Source organism: Muntiacus reevesi, chromosome 2, assembly GCF_963930625.1.
Source record: "Muntiacus reevesi chromosome 2, mMunRee1.1, whole genome shotgun sequence".
NCBI classification, from domain to species: Eukaryota; Metazoa; Chordata; class Mammalia; order Artiodactyla; family Cervidae; genus Muntiacus; species Muntiacus reevesi.
In genome coordinates this window covers 192,495,607-192,509,539 of record NC_089250.1, presented here as the reverse complement: position 1 = coordinate 192,509,539, position 13,933 = coordinate 192,495,607, and the positions used below count along the sequence as shown (strand labels likewise).

The window sequence follows — 13,933 nt, the reverse complement described above, 5'->3', positions numbered from 1 at the left end:
GTGACTTAGCAGTAGCAGTAGCAATATTAGAAAAAAAGTTTGTCTTTCTCCTAAATATTTGAAATGCTCATTTTAAAATTTATGTTATTGAAATAAAATTGATTTACTATGTTGTGTTAATTTCTTCTGTATAACAATGAGATTCAGTTATATATATATCTACAATCTTTTTCATCTACTTTTTTTAAAAATTATTGATTTATAGATGAGTCAGCAGGGTTTGATTTCAGAAATCCCAGAGGACTGGGGGAAACAGAGGCACTTGGAGGGCACCAACAAAACCTTGTGCACACCAGGACCCAGGAGAAAGGAGCAGTGACCCCACAAGAGACTGAACCAGACCTGCCTGTGAGTATTTGGGGGTTTCCTATGGAGGTGTGGCTCAACAGTGGCCTGCTGAGGGATCAGAGGCATTGCAACAGCAGTCTTGGGAGGTGTGGCATGTTGGCATAAGTCCTCTTAGAGGAGGTTGCCATTAGCCCTACCATAGAGGCTATAGCCCTACCATATAGACTGCAGACTCCAGGACTGGGTTGCCTCCGACCAAACAACTAACAGGGAGGGAGCACAACTCCATCCATCAGCAGAAAATTCGATCAAAGATTTACTGAGGATGGCCCTGCCCACCAGAGCAAGACTCTTTTCCCAATAGCCAGTCCCTCCCATCAGGAAGCTGGCACAAGCATCTTATCTTCATCCATCAGAGGGCAGACAGAAGAAGCAAAAACTTCAATCTCATGGCCTCCAGAACAAAAAACACAATCACAGAAAACTAACCAAAATGATCTCATGGATCATAGCCTTGTGTAACTCAATGACAGCATGAGCCATACTGTGCAGGGCCACCCAAGACGGGCGGGTCATGGTGGAGAATTCTGACAAAATGTGGTCCACTGGAGAAGGCAAAGGCAAGCCACTTCAGTATTCTTGCTTTGAAAACCCCATGAACAATATGAAAAGGCAAAAATACATGACACTGAAAGATGAACTCTCCAGGTCAGAAGGTGCCCAATGTGCTCTTGGGGAAGAGTGGAGAAATAATTCCAAAAAGAATGAAGAGACAGAACCAAAGTGGAAATGACTCCCAGTGTGTATGTGTCTGGTTATGAAAGTAGTCTGGTGCCTTAAACAACAACGTTGCATAGGAACTTAGAATAGCAGGTCCACGAATCAAGGTAAATCGGATAAGGTCAAATAGGAGATGGCAAGAGTGAACACCAACATTTTAGCAATCAGTGAACTAAAATGGATGGGAATGGGCAAATTAAATTCAGATGACCATTATATAAACTACTGTGGGAAAGAATCCCTTAGAAGAAATGGAGTAGCCCTCATAGTCAACAGAAGAGTCCAAAATGCAGTACTTTGGTGCAGTCTCAAAAATGACAAAATGATTTCTGTTTGTTTCCAAGAAAAATTGTTCAATATCACAGTAATCCAAGTTTATGCCCCAACCACTAATGCTGAAAAAACTGAATTTGAATGGTTCTATGAAGACCTACATGGCGAAGGCAATGGCACCCCATTCCAGTACTCTTGTGTGGAAAATCCCATGGATGGAGGAGCCTGGTAGGCTGCAGTCCATGGGTTTGCTAAGAGTTGGACATGAATGACCGACTTCACTTTCACTTTTCACTTTCATGCATTGGAAAAGGAAATGGCAACCCATTCCAGTGTTCCTGCCTGGAGAATCCCAGGGACGGGGGAGCCTGGTGGGCTGCCATCTATGGGGTCACACGGAGTCGGACACGACTGAAGCGACTTAGCAGTAGCAGCAGCAGCATGAAGACCTACAAGACCTTTTAGAACTAACGCCAAAAAAAAAAAAAAAAAGAAAAGATGTCATTTCATTTTTAGGAGATTGGAATGCAAAAGTAGGAAGTCAAGAGATACCTGGAGTAACAGGCAAGTTTGCCCTTGGAGTACAAAATGAAGCAGGGCAAAGGCTAATAGAGTTTTGCCAAGAAAACGCACTAGTTATAGCAAATACCCTTTTCCAACAACACAAGAGAAGACTCTACACATGGACATCACCAGATGGTCAATACCAAAATCAGATTGATTATATTCTTTGCAACCAAAGATGGAGAAACTCTACACAGTCAGCAAAAACAAGACCAGGAGCTGACTGTGGCTTAGATCATGAGCTCTTCTATAGCCAAAGTCAGACTTAAATTGAAGAAAGTAGGGAAAACCACTAGACGATTGAGGTATGACCTAAATCAAATCCCTTATGATTATATGGTGGAAGTGACACATAGATTCAAGGGAAGTGACAAATAGATCTGATAGAGTGCCTGAAGAACTATGGATGGAGGTTTGTGACCTTGTACATGAGGCAGTGACCAAAACCGTCCCAAAGAAAAAGAAATGAGAAAAGGCAAAATGGTTGTTTGAGGAGGCCTTAAAAATAGCCGAGAAAAGAAGAGAAGCTAAAGGCAAAGGATAAAAGGAAAGATATACTCAACTGAATTCCAAATAATTGCAAGGAGAGATAAAATATTCTTAAGTGAACAATGCAAAGGAAATAGAGGAAAACAACAGAATGGGAAAGATTAGCGATCTCAAGAAAATTAGAGATATCAAGGGAACATTTCATGCAAAGATGAGCAAAATAAAGACAGAAACAGCAAAGACCGAACAGAAACTGAAGAAATTAAGAAGGGGTGGCAGGAATACACAGAAAAACTGTACAAAAAAGCTCTTAATGACCTGGATAACCATGATGGTGTGGCCACTCACCTCAAGCCAGACATCCTGGAGCATGAGGTCAAGTGGGCCTTAGGAAGTAACACTACAAGCAAAGTTAGAGGAGGTGATAGAATTCGAGCTGAGCTATTTCAAATCCTAAAAGATGATACTGTTAAAGTGCTGCACTTAATATGCCAGCAACTTTGGAAAATTCAGCAATGGCCACAGGATTGGTAAAGGTCAGTTTTCATTCAAGTCTCAAAGAAGGGCAATGCCAAAGAATGTTCAAACTACTGGGCAATTGCAATCATTTCAGATGCGAGCAAGGTAATGCTCAAAATCCTTTAAGTTAGGCTTCAGCAGCACATTAACCGAGAACTTCCAGATGTTCAAGCTGGACTTAGAAAAGGCAGAGGAACCAGAAATCAAATTGCCAATATCCGTTGGATTATAGAAAATGCAAGAAGATTCCAGGAAAACATCTAGTTCTGCTTCATTGATTACACTAAAGCCTTTGACTGTGTGGATCACAAAAAAATGGAAAATTCTTAGAAATGGGACTACCAGAGCACCTTACGTGCTTCCTGAGAAACCTGTATGAAGGTTAAGAAGCAACAGTTAGAACCAAACTTGGAACAACAGACTGGCTAAAATTTGGGAAAGGAGTATGTCAAGGCTGTATTTTGTCGACCTGCTTATTTAACTTCTATGCAGAGTACATCATGTGAAATGCTGGGCTGGATGAAACATAAACTGGAATCAAGATTGCAGGGAGAAATATCAACAACCTCAGATATGCTGATAATATCACCCTAATAGCAGAAAACAAAGAAGAATTAAACTACCTCTTGATGAGAGTGAAAGAGGAGAGTGAAAAAGCTTGCTAAAAACTCAACATTCAAAAAACAAAGAACATGGCATCCAGTCCCATCATTTCACGGCAAACAGATGGGGGGAAAATGGAAACAGTGACAGATTTTATATTGGGGGCTCCAAATTCCATGAAATTAAAAGATGCTTGCTCCTTGGAAGAAAAGCTATGACAAACCTAGATGGTGTATTAAAAAGTGGAGACATAGCTTTGTCAACAAAGGTCTGTAAAATCAAAGCTATGGTTTTTCCAGTAGTCATGTATGGATGTGAAAGCAGGACCATAAAGAAGACTGAGCATCAAAGAGTTTATGCTTTCAAACTCTGGTGCTGGAGAAGATTCTTGAGAGTCCCCTGGACAACAAGGAGATCAAACCAGTCAATCTTAAAGGAAATTAACCCTGAATATTCATTGGAAGGACTGATGCTGAAGCTGAAGCTCTAGTACTTTGGCCACCTGATTCAAAGCGCCAACTCATTGGAAAAGACCCTGATGCTGGGAAAGATTGAGGGCAGAGGAGAAGAGGATGAGATGGTTGGATGGCATCACTGACTCAACGGACATGAATTTGAACAAACTCCAGGAAATAGTGAAGGACAGGGAAGCTTGGCATGCTGCAGTCCATGAGATCTCAAAGAGTGTGAGATGATTTAGTGACTGAACAACAGTTGATTAAGTCGGTAAAGAATCCACCTGCAATACAGGAGACACCTGTAATGCAGGAGACCTGATTTTGATCCCTGGGTGAGAGATCCCCTGGGGCAGGAAATAGCAGCTCACTCCAGTATTCTTGCCTGGGAAATCTCATGGACAGATGAGCCTGGTGGGCTAAAATTCCATGGGGTTGCATAATTCAGATGCGACTGAGTAACTAAAAACAACAACATACTTGACTTACAATGTTGTATTAATTTCTGCTGTACAGAAAATTGACTCCTTTGTGTGTGTGTATTTTATATTTATATATGTATATATTTCTCTTTATTTCCATTATAGTTTATGGCAGGATATTAAGTATAGTTCCCTGCATTACATACTAGGACCTTGCTGTTTATCCATTCAATATATAATAGGAAATAATTTCAGAGTAGAGCTGGACCCAGTTTTCTGGCAGCAGGATGGCTATGGGCCAGGGCAGGGATGCACTGTTGCCAGGTGGGAACTGATGCCATCTCCAAGAAGAACCTTGCACGGCCAAGTATAGGGAGCGAGGGACTGTCTTGGCTGAGATGGATGTACAAGCAGTTGGACGTGTTCAAGACCAACCTGGAAGAATATGTCAGCAAGCCCAAGCAGGGGATCTGGAAGAAGAATCCTGAATTCCAGATGCAGTTCCAGGACATGTGTGCTACTATTGGGGTGGATTCTTTTGCTTCTGGGAAAGGATTTCGGTCTGAGACCCTAGGTGTGGGAGACATCTATTACAAGCCGGGTGTCTAGATTGTCCAAGTGTGCCTGGCCCTGAAGCAACGGAATGGAGACCTGATAACTCTGGAGGGACTACATGACATCAACAGGTGTTAAAAGGAAAGGTCAAATTCACCCAGGATGTCAGCCAAGATGACCTGATTGGGGCCATTAAGAAGCTGAAGGCCCTCGGCACTGGCTGTGGCGTCATCCTTGGGGGTGACACTTACCTCCTTCGGTCTGTCCCACTGAGCTAAACATGGATCATGCTGTGGTGCTGCAGGTGGCAGGGACAATGGCTCTGTGACTGTCAGTGATATCAAAGTCAGTCTTTTTTTTTTTTTAAGTATTTATTTGTGTTTGGCTACGCTGGTCTTTGTTGCTGCAGGAGCCACCCTCGAGTTGCAGTGTGGTGCATGGGCTTCACGGCAGTGGGTTCTCTTGTTGCGGCTCCCAGATTCAGGAGATGTGGTGCACAGGGGCTTAGTTGCTCCACAGCATGTGGCATCTTCCACAGCAGGAATTGAACTCGTGTCTCCTGCATTGGCAGGAGAATTCTTTACTGCCGAAGCCCCTACCAAAGCCAGTTTTCTTAAATGGGAGATGGAGTGAGAAGCCAAGTGCTAGAACACCTGCTGAAGGAAGGGCTGGCTTGGCTGGATCTGCTGGGCTCCAGGGGAGACCTACCACTAATGCCAGGGCTCCTTTCTGACCTCTAGATGCCTAGGAGAGTACAGCTGAGGAGACCAGAGAGGCCCACTCCTGACTGCGAATGCTGAAGCGGGCACAGCAGCGGGCAAGGAGAAGAGAGAGGAGTTGATGGTGAATAAAACCTGGACAACTTTGTTTTCAAAAAGAACTTCCCTGATGGTCTAGTGGTTAAGAGTCTGTACTTCCACTGGAGGAGACACAGGTTCAATCCCTGGTCTGGGAAGACCCCACATGCTTCCGAGCAACAAAGCCCATGCATCACAACTCACAAATGAACCCACGCTCTAGAGGCTGGGAGCCACAACTATTGAAACCCACGTGCCTTGAGTCTGTGCTCCCCAAGTGGAGCCCCCACAAAGAGAAGGCCACACCCCACAACAAAGAGTAGCCCCTGCTCATTGTAACTGGAGAAAAGCCTGGGTAGCAATGGAGACCCTGCACAGCCAAAATTAAGTAAATATAGAAAATGAAGAAGACTCCCTAACCCATCAGAAAAAAAAAGAACAGGAGGACTTCCCTGATAGTCCAGTGGTTAAGATTCTGTACTTTTACTGCAGGGAGTGACGGTTCAATCTAAGAACTAAGATCTCAACAAGCCCTGAGATGTGCGCCCCCCCACCAATTTTTAAAAATATACACATATAAAACATTATTTCTAAAGAGTTCACCTTAGAAGCTCTTATCTCATTTACTCAGTTTTGCTACTTATGACATATCATCATACCAAGTTAATTTTTCTTCTCTTTGTTAAAAATTGAAGTGTAGTTGATCTACAATGTTGCACTAGCTTCTGAGGTATAGCAAAGTGATTCAGATAAATATATATAATCAATATATATATAATTTTCAGATTTTTTTCCAATATAGCTCACCACAAGATATTGTAGTAAGATAAAAGATAGTGAATATAGTTCCCTATGCTATACAGTAGGACCTTACTTATCTATTTTACATATAGTAGTTTGTATCCAGTATTTTGGTTATCTGATGTGAACAGCTGACTCATTGCAAAAGTCCCTGATGCTGGGAAAGACTGAGGGCAAAAGAAGAAGGCATCAGAGGATGAGATGTTTGGATGGCATCAGTGATGCAATGGACATGAACTTGGGCAAATTTGGGGAGATGGTGAGACATAGGGAGACCTGGCATGCTGCAGTCCATGAGGTCACAAAGAATCAGACAAAACTGGGATGCTGAACAGTAACAACAAGTTTGTACCTACTCATCCCTGCCTATGAGTAGCTATGGTTCAGACATCCAAGGAAACAACCAGGGGACACTATGGGTGTAATGTCAGACTAGTCCTTGCATTGCTAAGAACTTGAGTTTTCTGAGTTGTGTCAGACTTGGATGCCACCAGACATTCTCAAAACAATGTCTGCTGGCAGCTAGTAACTGCAATCTTACTTTTTATAAAGCCAGACAGCTGGCTACTTGACTATACGTCTCCCCAAAGTGCCAGGTCCAGAGTGGGTTTCAGGCCTATTCTTCTGAAAAGAAATGAGATGTATTTTGTTTATTAAGATTCCAGTTGTCACTTCCAACTACTTCTAATTGGGTCTGTTGCCCCAAAATGACAGACCAAGGGATTGAGGTTTTAATCATACAAGACTCAGGTCCAGGACCTGGTACTCAGAAATTCTTCCAGTTCAGTGTCTATTCTTCAGACTGAGGCAGCACTATGCCCCATTTCAACAGGAAGTTACCAGAGCCATAGCTGCCCAGTTCCCTGAATTAAAGTGAGCAGGAGTCTACGGGGTTTTGGGGTCTTTCTGTCTTCTGTTTCTTGTTTGTAGGATATACACTTCATTCAGCCTCTTTGATATTTCCTGAGTTCCAAAGGGCAGATTCAAATAGTTGCTGATCAGGGAAGGGACGGGATACAAAAACAGGGGAGGAAGAGTCAAGTGAGTCTGAGTAAACTCTGGGAGTTGGTGATGGACAGGGAGGCCTGGCATGCTGCAGTCCATGGGGTCGGAAAGACTGAACTGAACTGAACAGTCAGGTGGTAGTACAGCCTTAGGGCAGGGTCCGTTTCCTACTCAAGGAATATGCATAACAATACCTTTGAGTTCTTTGGCAGAACTGGAGCCCCACCCAGGTGGAGGATGGTAACTTCAGGCTGAGCACAAGATTCCTGGAGCACCGCCCTCTTGCCTCTCACCAACCAATCAGAACAAAGTCACACACCCTGCTGCCCTCTCCCCAAATTGTGCCTTCCTTCCCTGGGCCCTGTTTGGCCCCTGTCTATTTCATGGTTCGCTGTTATTAGAAGGGTGAATGCGGGTTTCAGATCCAGCTCAATTGGTAAAGAATCTGTCTGCAATGTGGGAGATCAATCCCTGGGTTGGGAAGGTCCCCCGGAGAAGGGAAAGGCTACCCATTCCAGTTTTCTGGTCTATAGAATTCTGGTCGCAAAGAATTGGACGTGACAAAGTGACTTTCACTTGCTTTTCTTTCTTTCATATCTAGATTTAGATTAGGTAGAGAGAGACTTCTGCTCTGCTAGGCAGGACTATGCCCATGCACAGAAGCAAGAAGTTACAGAAGAAAGAGACCTGCATCCCAATCCCCCAAAAGTATCTTGAGTATGAGGTCTCCCAGGGGGAGTTGTTAGGCGAAACACACTGACTGACTGCCCGCCATAGCCATGCACCATTTGCATGTGCTATTTTACAACAGGAGATCTTGCTAAAGAACACGGAACTAACAAGCCACCACCAACTGGAAGAGTCTGGGAAAGGTCAAAAGAAGACCACGTGTCCTACCACCTCCCCAAATCCTTCTTGCTGTCATCCATCTTGGCTGGGCAATGTCTGCACCATGAGGAAGGACACTGAGTCAAAACAAAGACTTGGCCAAAGACAACCCAGAAACTAATCCCATCAACATAAAACCTGAGACTGTGAGCCGAGTGGCAGAGCAGTTCTCCTGGGTTCCCCTATCCTGCTGCTCTCCACCTGGCACCCCTTCCCAATTGTCTCTTGCTTTGTCAGCATGTGTGTCTCCTCATTTCATTTCCAATTATTAGACAATTCCAATTATAATGGACAATTCATTTCCAAATATTAGTCAAGAGCCCACTCTTGGGTACTGGAAGGGTACCTCTTCCTGCAACAAAAGTTTAAAATGAGGGTGCCATGTGCTTAATTGTGTCCAATTCTTTGCGACCTCATGAACTGTAGCCCGCCAAGTTCCTCTGTCCATGGAATTTTCCAGGCAAGAATACTGGGGTATGTTGCATTTCTTCCTCCAGGGGATCTTCCCAACCCAGGGATCGAACTCGAGTCTCTGGTGTCCCTTGCATTGCAGGCAGATTCTTTACCCATTAAGCCACCCGGAAAGCCCAGACTTGAGCATACACCATTCGTTTTTTTCCCCAGTATATTTTTGTCATAGATTCTTAGAATGGGATTCCTAAATCAAGAGGTACATGCATATATTTAACTATACTCATTAATCAACAGCTCCTCTCTTTTTCCTCCCCATAGCCCATGGTAATCACAGGGATATAAAGTTTTTCAAGAACCACAAAACAGAAACCTCAAACTGATGGGTGTCTTTATCCTTATATCTGTGGCTTTGAGTTTTCTGAATGATATCAATCAAGATAACTTTTAAATAGACAAGTTTTCTTGAATCAAAGTTTATTAATCTTGTTTTGTTTTAATTTTTTCTCTGAATCACAAAAGTTGAAGCTCTTATAGAAATCTGTAAAACAAAGATACAAATATAAAAGTAAGAATCACGCAGTTCCAGCAGCAGAAGATTACCAGTAACCACTTTGATATGTTTCATTCATTCGTCCAAATTTTCTGTTTCATTCTTCTGTTTGTTCCAGAGACAGCCCCATATAAGCTCATGTAGTAGGTATATGCATACAGATATATTTATATATGAGGCTTCTCCGATGGGTCAGCAGTAAAGATTTGGCCTGCAATGGAGGAGCCGCAGGAGACACGGGTTCGACCCCTGAATTGGGAAGATCCCCTAGAGAATAGGATGACAATCCACTCCAGTATTCTCGCCTGGAAAATCCCCATGGACAGAGGTGTCTGGCGGGCTACAGTCCATGGGGTCGCACAGAGTCAGACACAACTGAAGCAATTTAGCACACACACACATGTTTCTATATGGCTCTCTGTCTGTTGTGTGATCTGCAATGGTAAAGGTAGGATTACACTGCAAATGCCTGCTTTTTAAAGTATTTTAAAATGGCCATCAAATATTTTTCAAAAACACTATTAGAATGAACATGTATGAAAATTTCATAACGTTTTAATTGCTGTATATATACAATATTTCTTGATTTTTGTTGTTAAGGATACATTTTGTGTATAAATCTTATCTGAGAAGTCTATTTTCTTAGTGTTATTACTAGAAATGGGTTTCTGGGTCAAAGGATGTACTCATCTGTATCAGGATTCACTCTTCTATTATTTGTGGTCTCACGAGTTGGATCATGTACAGAGATTCACAAACTCCCCTGTATGTATAAAGTTATTTTATCTTCTGCAGTCAAATTCTCTTCCCCTGAGCTATATCCCCTATTTTATCTTCTAATCATAGAAGAGCACTCCCTTACATCACCTAAAGAAATCATTTTATTCACCAAACATTTGTAGCAATCTTTTGTCAATAGACCAGGATGAAACCTGCAGATTAGACTGAGATCAACTATGTCGTTTAGTCACTAAATCGTGACCAGCTCTTTGCGACACCATGGACTGTAGCATGCCAGGCTCCTCCCTCATGGAATTTTCCAGGCAAGAATACTGGAATGGGTTGCCATTTCCTTCTCCAGGGGATCTTCCTGATCCAGGGATCGAACCGTGTCTCCTGCTTAGCAGTGAGCCACCAGGGAAGCCCGAGGCCAACTCTAGATCACAGTTAATGATTATGCTTAACTCAACCTTAGGAAATGAGATGATTTGGCTCCATTCACGTTGTGGCATATTCCCTCTCACTCAGCATGTTCAGTGGAGGCACCACTGGACTAGACTTGTAATTTCAGTTCAGTTCAGTTGCTCAGTTGAGTCTGACTCTTTGCAACCCCATGGACTCCAGCATACCAGGCCTCCCTGTCCATCACCAACTCCTGGAGCTTACTCAAACTTATGTCCATCGAGTCAGTGATGCCATCCAACTATCTCATCCTCTGTCTTCCCCTTTTCTCCTCCCTCCTTCAATCTTTCCCAGCATCAGGGTCTTTTCTAGTGAGTCAGTTCTTCTAATCAGGTGGCCAAAGTATTGGAGTTTCAGCTTCAGCATCAGTCCCTCCAATGAACATTCAGGACTGATTTCCTTTAGGATAGACTGGTTGGATCTCCTTGCAGTCCAAGGGACTCTCAAGAGTCTTCTCCAACACCACAGTTCAAAAGCATCAATTCTTTGGTGCTCAGCTTTCTTTATAGTCCAACTCTCACATCCATACATGACTACTGGAAAAACCATAGCTTTGTCTAGACGGACCATTGTCAGCAATGTCTCTGCTTTTTAATATGCTGTCTAGGTTGGTCATAGCTTTTCTTCCAAGGAGCAAAAGTCTTTTAATTTAAGTTACTTTAAATATGTTAATTAAGGAGAGAGTAGGTCTTTAGTATATTTGGTGATGGGACTTCCCTTATAGCTCGGCTAGTAAAGAATCCACCTGCAATGGGGGAGACCTGGGTTCGATCCCTGGGCTGGGAAGATCCCCAGGAGAAGGTAAAGAATACTCCAGTATTCTGACCCAGAGAATTCCGTGGACTATATAGTCCCTGGGGTCGCAAAGAGTCAGACTGGACTGAGCGACGTTCACTCACTCACATGTTTGGTGATGGTCTCGATACTCCAGTTATTTAATATAACTGGAAACAAACTGTTCTGCAAAATGAGCTTTGCAGATAATGAGGATAACCAGTTAAAGCAGTAGAGTTTGAGGTGCAAAAGTTCCAATATTCAAAGCAGATTCCCTAATTTCTTAATTATAATGGATCTAGCACAGATGGTAAAGAACCTGCCTGCAATGCAGGACACCCGGGTTCGATTCCTGGGTGGGGAAGATCCCTGGAGGAGGAAATGGCAATCTACCCCAGTACTCTTGCTTGGGAAGTCCCATCGAGAGAGGAGCCTGTCGAGCTACAGTCCACACGATAGGAAAGAGTTGGACACGACTGAGCGACTAACACTTCCAACAGTATAAATGAGTTTTCCTCCATGCATATCGATTGTGAAGCTCCTTGAAAGCAGAAGTCTTTCTGCCTAGATTTATGTGGGGTATTTCATTCCCCATTCCCCATGAAGACCTTCAGAAGAAAGAAAATGTTTTTTATCCCATGTTTTCGAGAGTCTGAAACCCAGAATCTGTTTGGACAAGCCTTAACTGGATACCTGTTTTATGCCAGGCAGGCCAGTGCTGGGTGTTCAAGAGGAGAGACTTCGGTTTTGCTTTGAGAAGCTCACTCCTCAAAGCAAGGGGAGACTGACCTCAGAGTATGGCAGGTGGATGCCCGGAGGCTCAGGTTTTCCTCCAAGGAGGCAGACAGGGGTTTGGCACCATGTAGAAATAAATGTGAACCTGGGCTCCCCAACCTCTTGGTTCTTAGCTTCTCTGAGCTTCACTTTCTTCTTGTGAAAATGAGAACATCAGGGGTCTGAGGTACAGTCGTGCACCCGACGCCCTTAGTACACGTAGCAGGTGACATGCGAGGTCACCTTAGTCGCCACTATTTTTCCGAGGGCTTGGGGAGGAGTTCGGCTCTCAGAACCACTCATGACTAATTGGGTAGGGCTATCACCGGGAACAAAGGGGAACAGACGTGTGTCATCTATTTTCGACACGGAGCACCTACGTGTACCCTTGGAGGACTCGCTGCCTCCACCAGATGGGAAGAGCCTGAGGCTGGGAGAGCCGGGGTGGGGGGCTTGCTGAGACGCAGCTGCAGCCGGGCTCCCCTTTTCCACCGCTGTTGCTCGTTTTTGTTTTTTTTTTTTCTTACCAGAAGTCACTCTGGGACCTTGAGCAAGTCTCGGCTCCCCTCCGTTCCCGACTGGCGGTGGGCAGTGGATTGCAGGAACAAGGAGCAGGGACAGGGAGGCCAAGCTTTAGGGACATCTAAAGTTTTTAAGATCCTTCCAGTCCCTCCCCTTCCCCTCCGCCTCCTCCCGTCGGACGCCCAGGTGAGCTCCGGGAGGGGAGGGGCTCGCAGGTAAAGATAACAGCAACCGAGCACCTAGGGACTCCGCGACCCGACGCGCGCTAAACGCCTCTCCTCCGTAATTCTCCGCTAAGCCCAGGCGGGATTCTCCCTGTGGGCCGGGCGCGCAGCCAGATGACCAAGACGCAGAGGTCGCCAGCCTGCAGGCGCCTCCCGCAGCCCCGAGCCGCCCCTGCGGCTCCGCCCGGGCGCTCCCGAGAGGGAGGCCGGGGGCGGGGCCGGGCGGGGCGTGGGGAGGGGGTTCGGACCCGGCCGGGTGACTACGCTGGCCCGCCCGCCCGCTCCACACTTGCCTCCAGCCGACGGGTCCGATGGCTCCGCTGCCTTTGTGCCCGACGGTAGGGCTGTTGCTGCTGCTGCTCCTGGGATCTGGACCCGGGCTCAGAGCAGGTGAGTGAAGGGACGAGGCCCCATCCGAGGACCCCGGGCTTCCTGGGACTCCTTCAGTCCTCCCCGGGATACCTGGAACCCTGCCTCCCCACCCATCCGCAAGAACTCCAACTCCCCAGCCCTTCCAGGGGACCCAGGAGCCCTACAGTCCCCGGCCCCCTTTGTGTAGCCCACCTGCGCATTGCTTCCTGGCTTTCTGGGAGTCCTGTGTGTTTCCCCCACCTCTTCCCCAAAAGCCCCTGCCTCATTCACCCCTTCCAGGACCCTGAAGCCTTCTCCAGGGGGGCTCTGTGTTCTCCCCAAACATCCCCTCTGTCACCCTCTCCAGTGATCAGACATCCCCAGCACCTGACTTGGGGTGCTGTGAACCCACCTTTCTCTCCGTTTGTCCCTGGGGTCTGCAGTGGGACCGCCAGGGAGACACCAGAGGTTGGAAGGAACAGGGGAAGAAGGGGCCTAGCCCTACCTGGAGCCGGGGAAGAAGGTGATGTCTCCTCACCCACTCCTGGACATCACCCTTGGAGAGGTCCCCTCGGCAACCTCCCATTTCTAGGTACATGGATACCAGAGGGAAATATGTGGTCATCACAAGCTTGGAGACACACAGGCATAGAACACCACCAGCAGCATCTGGGCACACAGGTGGTGTGGGCTCACGGATGGC

General features: G+C 45.5%; 1 pseudogene; it reads left to right on the top strand.

Annotated features, from left to right (window-relative positions):
- The first annotated feature begins 4,702 nt into the window (after positions 1 to 4,702).
- LOC136157369 (vacuolar-sorting protein SNF8 pseudogene) lies at positions 4,703 to 5,688 on the top strand (annotated as a pseudogene).
- The last annotated feature ends 8,245 nt before the right edge of the window (positions 5,689 to 13,933 follow it).